Source organism: Acipenser ruthenus, chromosome 6, assembly GCF_902713425.1.
Source record: "Acipenser ruthenus chromosome 6, fAciRut3.2 maternal haplotype, whole genome shotgun sequence".
Classification (NCBI taxonomy): domain Eukaryota; kingdom Metazoa; phylum Chordata; class Actinopteri; order Acipenseriformes; family Acipenseridae; genus Acipenser; species Acipenser ruthenus.
In genome coordinates this window covers 18,198,470-18,210,529 of record NC_081194.1, presented here as the reverse complement: position 1 = coordinate 18,210,529, position 12,060 = coordinate 18,198,470, and the positions used below count along the sequence as shown (strand labels likewise).

At 36.4% G+C, this 12,060-nt stretch overlaps 1 protein-coding gene across 5 annotated transcripts in view; it reads left to right on the top strand.

Annotated features, from left to right (window-relative positions):
* The window catches only part of sash1a (SAM and SH3 domain containing 1a), a 313,025-nt gene that overhangs the window by 107,755 nt on the left and 193,210 nt on the right, over positions 1-12,060 (top strand). The window lies entirely within an intron of this gene.

The window sequence follows — 12,060 nt, the reverse complement described above, 5'->3', positions numbered from 1 at the left end:
AGACATTAATCATCTTTTTAAACTGTAAACACTGTGATAATGCATACCACGTGTACAAAACTTAAAAGAACAGGATATTTAAAGTGACTTAAGTTTTTGTTCACCAAATACAGAGAGGGAAGGAAAGAAATTGAGTGATGGGAAGAGAGAATGATATAGAATATACAGTAAATACTGAAGGTACGCGGAGAATAGTATAGTGAACAAATGCATTACAGCTATGGCCGTATAGAATTAACTAATTTTGCTTCATAAAGTTGCATGAAACCTGGTTATCATTGATTTACATACCACTTTGTTGTTTTCCATCTTAACGAAAAACTGACAAAAATGGAAAAATATGACATTTCGAAATCTAACATGAAATACCTTATTACTATCATGACTTCCAGTAGACCTTTGCAATATCCTTTTGTAGTTTCTTTGACTATATGATGTTAAATAAAATATCTAAATTATGTTCATATCATTTTTTGTTTTTTTTAATTATGTCTCAGTCCTAACCGTACACTGAGACATGGGGGATTCTTTGTTCATAAGAAAATAAATGTTTCTAGTTTATATTTGTGGTACTGTGTCTGTTCATTATAACTCTGAACCCATTCATGAAAAATTAATGTTTGGGGGTTACTGTAATAATGTGAAGCGATTCCATAATGTTAACGTCATAATTCATTTTGAATAGAAAATAGAAAGGAAATCCATTAATATTTATTATGTTTTTTGAAATACTAAGCCACCCTGCCACAGACAAAACAAAACACTTTTTTTTTTTTTTCTTCTCGTAAGTCATATTTTTGTAGTAGTGTTATAACACAACAACAAAAAAAGCTTCCAAGATCTGTCCTGGGGATATTAAACATTTAGTTAATCTTCTGTCATAGAAAACCAGCAAAACTTTATTGTTCACGAATAGGTACCCTTTTTGTCAAATTCAGCTTGTACCAGGAACATTTGCACATTTCAGTATATTAGTATTCATCTATTTCAGCAATGCTGTTCCTTTTGTATTATGCATATTGCTTGCTTTATTGGTATCTTAGAAGCAGAATATATGTTTAAATATATCTGCTCTACAGATGGTACATTTTCTTGGTATTTTTGTGTTGTATTTTGTGATGTTAAGAGAGAGGCTCAATAAATCAATAGATCTACCATATACAAAGTGAATGAAAAGGTAAAGGGTTTCAGGGAGACATTTAGATGCGCTGCTACTTGTAATATAATTAAGCGGGCACACATTGTAAGATTTCCAGAGTCTGATCCCCTATTATTACAGATCCAGATATGGTTCAGTGTTGGGGGGTCAGATGAGAGCAGACGGAATCCAATTCCTCTCTAATTGGTGACTTTATCAATCACAGTGATTTAGTGGGATTGTGGATTTGCTTACCCATGTAGAATTATCAGGGTAGTAAGGGATTTTATATTTTTTTTGTTGAATACGTCCGCCAGCAAACAAAACATTGGCCTGGCAGCTGTCCAGACTCTATTGCTGCATCATGGGAGAATCTATTTGATTCAGCAGTCTGGAGCATCCCAAATGTACAAACCAGATGGAATAGCCATTAAGCTTAAAACATTGGAAATACGCCAGAGTCCATTAAAATCCATAACGTACAGTATGTACCACAATGGGGTATATTCAGTTGATCTAAACAGGATCTAAATGCCACCACTGTTTAAATAATTACTAAAATAAATAAGGGTCTGAGATTATGAAAATCAAATACCCAACACTGCATGTTAGTTTATTTCTGTTTATATTTTAATGATTTAAATGAAGGCGGCATTTAGATCCGCCGCTGTTTAGAAAAACCTTTTTTTTTATTATTATTATATATTTCAAGTTATGAGTAAAATGTTTCAGTAGGTATCAGTGAAAACAAGAGCTGACTGGATTAATCCAGACAAGACCAAATGGACATGGACTATGATTTCATATACTCAACCCCATACTGCTTCACACATTACTGCTTTCACAACTCCCTTATTATATAAACAGTACAGTGTTTTAGTTGGGATAGCCCTCAGTCTCATTTCCATCAATGGGATCCTGCTTCTTCTCAGTCAGTCAGTAGAACCAAACTGAAGCATAACAGTGTCAAGTGGCTTGCTTCAGGTCACACCATTAGGTCAGTTACCGAGCCTATATACAAACCTTGAGTCTGGCTGTAAACATCAGATCATACTTCCTGGGCATTCAGTGACCTCTACTGTAGCATTACATTCCTTCAAAGTCTACCCACATCATTAGAAGTGTATTGTGTTCCCTCCTGTGTCTTTTAATGTCTAGTTGAGATCACCTGGGATTTGTAAACGTATATTTTACCAGTCTAATGTTACTAAAGAAAAAAAAAAAGGAACACTTAATTTGAAAAACAGTGATTTTCTGTCATCATTCTCCATACAAATGGTACTATCAGGTGAAAGAGCACGTGATAGTAACCTACATTTAGTGTTACTTAATCAGGTTGACGAATAATGATAAAAATGTACGTGATTCAAAACACACAAATGCATTGAATTGTAAAATATGCATGGATAGGTTTTGTACCAGTATGCTTTGTTTTGTTTTGTTATTTTAAAAAGAGATGTCACACTTTTACAATGAGGGAATGTCATTGTCATTTGTAACACTTTAATACACAGGGCATTACAATATTACAATTAGATTTTCAACAGTACTACACTGGCATTACATTGATACAAGATTAAGGTGTACTGCAAATGCCCTTCACTTAAATTAGGCTACTTTTATAGATTTTGGAACTTGAATACATTTGAATGCACTGTCATTCAAGGAAAATATAAAAGTTTGAAAAGTGTCAGTTTTTGATCTCACTAAATTAGTCATGCTTTTCGATTCCAGCACAGTGGAAAACAAGGCCCATTGCCTTTACTGTAATAGGCGACTCTGCTAATGCACATACTACAGTACACTAGCAGGGCGACCACCTGTGCTATTCTAATTTGAGCAGTCCTGAGAACACAGGTTAGTGTTCCAGTTTTTATGACCTACAACTGCTGCAATAAAAAAAAAAAGTATTGTATGCATGCAAGTCTGTGCCAGATGGTATGTAAATCTGTGCTTGAAATGCTCATCTAATCAGTTTACACCTTTCAACAGACATTTAAAAATGTGTTCATTGCTCAATCAAAGATGCTCAAATATAGAAAAATAAATGGTTTGAAATGTCTTCGTAATTCAGTACAATACAAAAAAGTATGGCCATATAGCATTGTGAAAAAAATCTAAAACCAAAAACATAAAACGAGTTCCAGTGCCAAAAAATCCTCTGGGTATCTGGAATGAAGCATGCTAAAAACAGCCAGTGGCTTAATACCCAGTTTAAAGAGAGCTGCTTTGTCAGCGTAACAATGGATATGAGATTCATTGTACTAGATCTGCTCAGTGGCAGAATGAGGTGCAGAAACACACAGCCACCAGGAAGTCAGGTGCATTTACACAATTTAAAATTAAGCCCACTGAATGGGATTATGTTTGGACAGTAACACAGAGATGAGATACTACTCTTGTTTTGGTGTTTTTTCAGTTATCTTCTTACAGAACATTGCTCTTCTGCTATAGATTCCTTTTTTTAACACAGCCTTAACTGTTGTAATATGATGCTTGTTATGGTTAATCAGTTGCCAGTACTATACCGTTCAATTTGCATTGATTGATCTTTGTATTACCTGTAATTCTACTGAATTGCACAGTACATTAGGCAACCACAGTATACACCCCCTCTCTAATTATGATTACAACTGCCCCAATGCTGTCTCGTAAAAAGCTAAAGACGCCACCTTTTCTGTTACTGTAGACTGTCTGTCTGAACAGCAGCTTTGATAACATTTGATATATATATATATATATATATATATATATATATATATATATATATATATATATATATATATATATATTCATGCACCCCTCCTCATTGTTAGACTTTCTGCTCAGTTGTGACTTGTATATAAATATGCTTACATAATCAATCAATCAATCAATCTTTATTTTATATAGCACCTTTCATAGTGGACCACCATCACAAAGCGCTTTAAAGATGCAGTAACAACAAGAAAATCCATAATACTTTAAATACAGAGAAATGCATAATACATGATATACAGTTTGAAAAAAACAAAAAAACAATGCAGAATACATTAAAGTACATGAAGGCAGCAGTGTGGAGTAGTGGTTAGGGCTCTGGACTCTTGACCGGAGGGTTGTGGGTTCAATCCCCAGTGGGGACACTGCTGTTGTACCCTTGAGCAAGGTACTTTACCTAGATTGCTCCAGTAAAAACCCAACTGTAAAATGGGTAATTGTATGTAAAAATAATGTGATATCTTGTAACAATTGTAAGTCGCCCTGGATAAGGGCGTCTGCTAAGAAATAAATAATAAATAATAATAATAGTAGCAGCAACACAGTAGCTAATAGCAGATATCAGGCTTCAAGAGCATGGAAAGCGAGAGAGAACAGGTGGTTCTTGAGAGTTGCTTACATGTTAATATATATATTAACAAGCTTTCCATGTCCATCTGTTTGACTTGGCCATAAGGCCAACGCTCCTTGTTCTCACAATGTGGCTTCTCGTCCTTAAGCTCTGTGCTCTGACAATGTGATATCCTGACAGTGCGCCCTGCTGGATAGCAGGAAGTGCTGTTCAGTGAAACAGACTTGAGCACTTGGCGACAGAAACCTTTGCACCTTTTAAATCATTGTGAAGTCAGTGTTCAATAAAAAAAATTTAAAAAATGGAATAAGTCAAGTTTTAAGAAGAAAAATCGTGGGATGCATTCTTTATCATTAACATAAGATTATTATTATTATTATTATTTATAAAAAACAAACAAAAAAAACACATTTATTATAGCCCTGTGAGTATTTCTCCCATTTTATCTGATTTACCGCATCCTTAAGCTTGCTTTTGGGGAAAATGTATTAGTGCCTTGTTAAGGCTAATCCAGATTCTACAGATAATTGATCATTTAAAGGAAGCAAAGAAGGTCCAGGCAGGTCCAGACAGATCCTCCTCCTCAGTTCTGTGTGTAGCAGTGCTTTAGCAGGATCGCTTCACTCCTCTTGTAACTCAGCAATGTGCTGAGGCAGCACAATGGTGACACTTGTTTTGTGCAACTACCATTATTTAGTGTAACATCTCATTAACCTCCCATATAGGAGGCTGTGTGGTTAAAAAAAAAGGGCTTGTAACCAGGAGGTCCCCGGTTCAAATCCCAGCTCACTCACTGTGTGACCTTGAGCAAGTCACTTAACCTCCTTGTGCTCCGTCTTTCGGGTGAGACGTTGTTGTGAGTGACTATGCAGCTGATGCGTAGTTCACACACCCTAGTCTGTGTAAGTCACCTTGGATAAAGGCGTCTGCTAAATTAAACAAATAATAACAGTTATTTACAAACAGCAAACAGCACCAGCAGCTCAATTTATATCGAATGGCGGTTGTAATTTGTTGCCCTGAAGATGTGAAGTTAAACAGAAAGAAAACTATGTGATACAGAGGTACAGAAAACATATCTGCAGCATTTCTTTTTTTGTTAAACTAAAGCACTGTTATTCTCTGATACTGTTGTAAAATGTGTTTTTTGTTTTTTTTTCTATATTGGAGTGAGAAAAAAAACTGGATATTGTAATTGATTTAGTTAATTAAAAAATGCTGTTAGTTCTCACATTTAAACCCACTCTGACATGGCTCAGGAGGGCATCCTGCTGATTTTATTGGAAATTCAGTCTCCATGGCACTGAGTAAATTGTTTCTGTTAGACTAACATAAGTGTGTGCTGCCCAGTGCGCCATTCTGATTTCAAAGTTGACTAGGTGGTGGATTAGGTTACGACGCTAAGCCGCTCATGCCTTTTAACAGATCCAGAGTGAAATTCATGGACATTTTGACACAATTGCAAGTCCCTGTGTGAGAGGTGCAGGATGGCTGATGGCGTTCAATGCCAGGTTTGAATTGCATACACAGAGCTGTGAGGGGAAGCTCATATTGGACCTGACAGAGCTGTACCTAACTTGTAAGCTGTGTTATTGCTTGTCACCTTTCACATGCACAACATGGGAAAAAATATATAATTATATGTATTTTTCAAATAGTCTTTGGATGATTTGGAAACAGTGATCTCGACTCTGGGTAGAAAACATAAGAAACTTTGAGGTTGGTCAGTCAAGCAACGCAAGACTGAATCCACATGAGCCTGAAGTGTTGACTTGTAAATTTGCCCTCCATATATGTAAGGCTACAGCTGTACATGAATAAGAATTGAAGAGGTGAAGAAAAAAACTGCTTCGTTTAGATTGAATCGCAAATTGTCACTGATGGGTTTCTCATTCTTGTCAGTAATGATAGTCTCCCATTGTGATGCCACACTGAGAGCAATTTGCTGAAGTGGATACTGGGCCTGGGTTGGTAGTAAGATGTATTAAGAATGCTGTCATGAGACAAATAAAAAGAACGCTTGTTTTCACCGTTGTCTGTGGAAAAACTGTTTTGTCTGCTCAGTGGGGCATAAAGCTACCCACCCCCCTTTCCAAAAAAAAAAAGGACTGAATGAAAAGCATCTGAAGTGTTTCCATTGCAAATGGCAGTTATTGTCTCTATGAGATAAATATCTTGTTCATCAAAGGCCGTTGGTGTATTTGATTTGGCAATGCTACAAATTTGTTTAAATGCTTTGAGATTTGTTTTATTGGAGTGTTATGTTTACAGTAATTGTATTGTCGCTCTACTGTAAAATGACTGATATGCTTTATGATCATTAATGACTGACATACTCCTGACGTATCTTGGGCTCTTTATCAGACCGCAAGGCCACTGCATCATAGATAGCTTCTCAAAGAAACAGTTTGTTAACCACTGTGAAAAGATTTTTTGTTATATAATTGTCCTGTAAAATTAAAATATATTCCATTATAATAAGTAGCTGATATTCTTTCCTGAAAAAGTTGCCAGCATTACAAATGTACATGTCAATTACAAACTTCACAAAGCAGTTGGCGAATCATCATTAGCAGTTGTATTGACGCTTTACTCAGTATACTCTGGTAGGTGAGCAAGAACCCCTTGTGAATGAAGTCTCTGTTTGGAATGGCTTCTCTCCTGTTTATATAAGTGAATACTGGTAGATTTACTGAACATTAGAAACACAGTGCACTAAAAATAGTATAAAGGGTATTGCTTTAACCCTTCAAAGATGGCTGTCATGTACTGTATACAGGTACACAATATGAACTACAATACCCCCTGGAGCCAGGATTCTAAACACATCTGATAAGAGTAGCTGAGTCTTTGGGGTTCTCTAAAGACAAGCCAAAACAAAACAAAATAGTTGGACCTCAAAGGGTTAAATGCACAAATATTTGGTTTGTCCTTTCATAGAGAACACCTAGCTCCCATGTGTGGCAATAAAATGAGTCTGATTGGATGACAATTCTGCCTCCCCAATTCAAAAGAACACATCAAAGACCGATGATTGCATTGGTCTTGGTTATGTCTTGCCTGACAAACCTTGAAATCAACCTGTAGAAAAATAAATACTTTTTTTCCATCGTGTTTTGATTTTCACAGTAGGGGAGCAACATATGGTTTAGTCTCACAGGGGGAGAAGAAAAAAAAAGACAAGAAGAGCAAAACAAAAACATCTGAATGAGGTCTTCTGAGGACATGGCTGTCTGGTGGAAAAACAGATCATGTAAGGACAGAAAATATAATTAAGTAGTTGGCTACATTGACATATAATTAAGAGTTAACAAGATGGATTAAAGGCACAAAGACGGACAAAGACAGGAATATTGAATCTAGCTCATATTACTTTGTTGTAGTAACTAAAAGGGTATATTGTAATTGGGGCAGACGGGGTAGAATCTAGAGAAGGAGCAATCACAGCAGCTCATCAAAGTTACTGTATCAACGTGCCTTTTAAGGAATCTAAAGATTTATGACTCCACAGGCTTAATTAGACAAGCTAATAATGTGCATTGGGCAATTTAACCTTTACAAGGATATCTTTACTTGTGATGCTCAGAATAACAGCCCCCCTAAAGTCAGAAAGGCTGTTGGGACGTGTGGAAGATTTCTGATTTTGTTTCTTTAAATAAAGATGAAGTCAAGCAGGACTGCAGGTTCTTTCTCAGGGCCGAAATGATTAGCAGCTGCCTCCTTAATGAATTTAAAGTTGTGTTTGTAGTTATGCCCTTGAAGCTACATGATCTTCAGAACCAATCAGACAGCAGAGCTAAAGATAGAGCGTTTAATTCTTACAACTCCCCAACATTCTCCCCGCACAACACATTGCAAGCATCTTACACTGGTGTCAGTATCCATGCCAGCAGATATCCTTCCAGTGAATATGTGACAAGGTTGAAGAGGAACAGTGTAGATACTAAAGATCATTAACTATTGATGAAATTGCTGCCTGTGCTTACAACATTTTAATTATTGATGGTAATTGACAGTTTTATTTTTTTAACCCTGATCCCCAAAGGAGGTTCACTGTTAGGAAAAAAGTGTCATTAATATATTTAACACATTCAAGGTTTACTTACTGTATTTGGTCAGTCAGCTTTGTAATGTTGAATATGTTATTTTCGAATGATATCCAAAAGGTGAACTTTTGGATTAAGAGAGATCAAACAAAGTGTATTTAAAAAGTAAGAGCCAAAGCCATCTAGTGCACAGCTGCCAGCAATATAAAAATAAACTTGATCCTTAGTCCCTGTAAACTAGAGGGCATCACTGGGCAGTGTAACGATGGGCAGCCTGGTTTGATGTTTATTCAGACTCGAAGGCAGTATAAAGAAACCAGACATGGATTTTGAGTAAAAACACAAAGCACATTTATTTTAGTAGTCAAATGCTTCACACTTCCACAGTTCCATTCTATAACATAAAGTGCATGTCACAGTCAGGTACTTGCTAACCCACATTACTCTGCATCCAAGACAAGTCTACACAGCTGTCTGCCCTTCTCGCCACTAAGAGGTATTCCACAAACTACAACCCAGTATGTGGTGCAAATAAACTGTATGTGTTACTTAAAAATGTTCAGTAACCAATTAGTACAGGGGTGTGCAATAGAGAACTTTAGATGTAATATTAAACCATTCAATATGAGATGTTGTAAAATTGAACCAATCAAATGCGTACTCAGAACGCTGGCTATCCATATATTTAAATAAATAGAAATAAATAATTGTAGACATCTATTTCTTGTAACTTTTTTTCCTCATCCACAAAAGCAAAACTTTTGCTACAAAAGAGTTTTCCTCATAATTCTTTGTTTGAGAAATTTCTAGAAATTATACATTTCAATTGGGGTATGTAAACTTTTGACTACAACTGTATATATATTAGGACCGATTAATCAACTAATGAGTTGATCGCAGATAATTTATTTTCTTACAATTTAATCAAGTAGATTTTTCTTCCCACATCAGTTTGTATCTGGTATGTTGTTGCTACACACGCACACACACACACACACACGCTTCGTACATTTTCTGCAATGTCCAGCTTGGAAAAATACATCTGCATTTACTACAAATAAAACAGACTTTATTCATTTTAAAACTGTGTTGGTGAAAAGAGAGTTTTTTATGTTTAAGTTGGATGTACAAAGTTCAATTCAATAGTTGACTTTGCAGTACAGCATTTATTTACCAGGATTCCTTCATTTGGTCTGGCGTGGTTTCAGGCGTGTAAATATCTTTTACTAGTGTTACAAGCTGCAACTATAACGTTTTGTTTTATTGATGTTAGTACTGTTAATATTGCATTGCTGTTCAAGTTGTTGTTTTAACCGATGTTTACCTGTTTCACGGTCCTGAAATATAATGTAAAACAAACAACAAAAAAAGGTTGCTCATAAGGAGCCATAAGTGTTATATACGGTATGTTTGTATGAAAGACAAAAAAAAAATCCATTCTCAGTTCTTGTGCATTATATAATAAAAACGCTTTTAAAACGACCAAATTCCCATTGGGCTTATTTTATTTTAGATTCTATTAATTTGTTTTATGTATTACTATGCTTGACAGCCACTATAAGATTATTACCTTTATTAAAAATGTGCAGAGATGGGCTGCCGAGTGGCGCATCCAGTAAAGGCACTCTGCGTGGAGTGCAGGATGGCCCTATAGCCTTGAGGTTGGAGTTCGAGTCCAAACTTCTTCAAACTTTAAACTAGAGGTGCCATGTATTAGTGTGTTGAGGTGAAGCAGCCCATGGCACTTTTCCCTCCCAAGCCATGGAAGCGCAAGGACCAAATCAACGCTCCTTGTGAGATTCCCAGCCAGGATATGCAACTTGGCATGGCCAGGATGTAAACCTGTAAACCTCCTCCGATTGCACATCAACACGGTCGTGCCTTTACCAGATAATATTCTTCGCAATCTCTCAAACCAGGTATTTCAGTCTCCAGGTTTAGGCTGCTCAATATTTAAGATGTGTCCAAGCCCTACTTGTTGGAAAATAATACACACCAGTCTGTAGCTGAATCATTGAACTGACTTGACTACCTAAATGGGCTTTTAACAGTAGTGAATAGACAGGAGTGGAGGGATGGGTGTAGTGTGAGAATTACTCTGGCATATGCCACATAATCTGAACTATCTATTTTATCAATTACTTTTATCAATTATGTTGGTAATGGAGTTGGGAATATGTTGTACAGATTTGTCAGATCCAGAATTCCATTCTATCTGCAACTCAACATGAAAGTAGAGCTACAGAATCACTTGAAGCCCCCACCATCACAAGAAGAATGTCCTGTTGAATTACTGGCAATACCCCTGTCCTGCCACCTGAGGCATTCTGGAAAAGGTTATTGGCAAATTTAGTTTGGTATTTTATTGGTTACATTTCAAGCACTGCTTGACGTGAGATAAATGTAAATCAGCAAACCGATCCGTGGTTTGATTAGTTAGACTTTACTGCTCTGTAAAACTGACAGGGTTCTACATAACATAAGATAATCTTCCAATAATACTGTTTTAAGATGTGTGGAAGGACATGTTCTGGTTATTTAATCCCAAATATAAACCTGGAAATAAAATCAAGCCCTAACCAGGGCTTTGGTTTGTGCAACATTGAAAGGTGAACTGGGGTAAGAAGTACCATACAATGTTTTCTATCAAAGTATGTGTCCTAAGGAGTGTGTAGGTTTTTGGGTATGTCATTTATCTATGTGTTAATTCTAAGTGGACAACACAGGCAATGAGAGCTCTTTGTTGAATGTCGAATGTCCTTAGGGCATTATCATTACTAATTACATTTTTACTAACATGATTTACAACTACATTATTTAATTAATAGTGTGTTAAAGGGTTGCAGAACAGAACTTCAAGTCACAGTACTTGCAAATCACTATACTAATCTGCAGTTGTGCCTGTGTTTCTCTGTGGTAAAGATGGCTTGTTTTAATAGCAACTCAGTTTTGAAGGCAATCTAGGTGGTTATAAAACTAATTGGCGTTAAGGGACCTGTAACAACTGTATCTGTTGTCACAGAAAGCATTTCCATGGCATTTAATTTTGAAGCATGGTGAAGCCCGTTGAACAGGATTTATACAGATTGTGTAAATGCATGACCTCCCCCAGTGCCTTGGTAATGAACTCTAATCCTTGCTTGCTATGGTGTTATTAGCAGGTTCATGTGGAAGTGCTAATTAGAGCTTTGAACTGAAATCAGAAATTACGTAGAGCTAAGGTAGAAATAAGACTATAAAGTTTTATTACGGATACATTTACAGATTTTTATATTTTTATATATAAGGAGGAGGCTGTGTGGTCCAGTGGTTAAAGAAAAGGGCTTGTAACGAAGAGGTCCCCGGTTCAAATCCCACCTCAGCCACTGACTCATTGTGTGACCCTGAGCAAGTCACTTAACCTCCTTGTGCTCCGTCTTTCGGGTGAGACGTAGTTGTAAGTGACTGCATAGTTCACACACCCTAGTCACTGTAAGTCGCCTTGGATAAAGGCGTCTGCTAAATAAACAAATAATAATAATAAGGCCAAAGTAAATAAATGTTGTGGT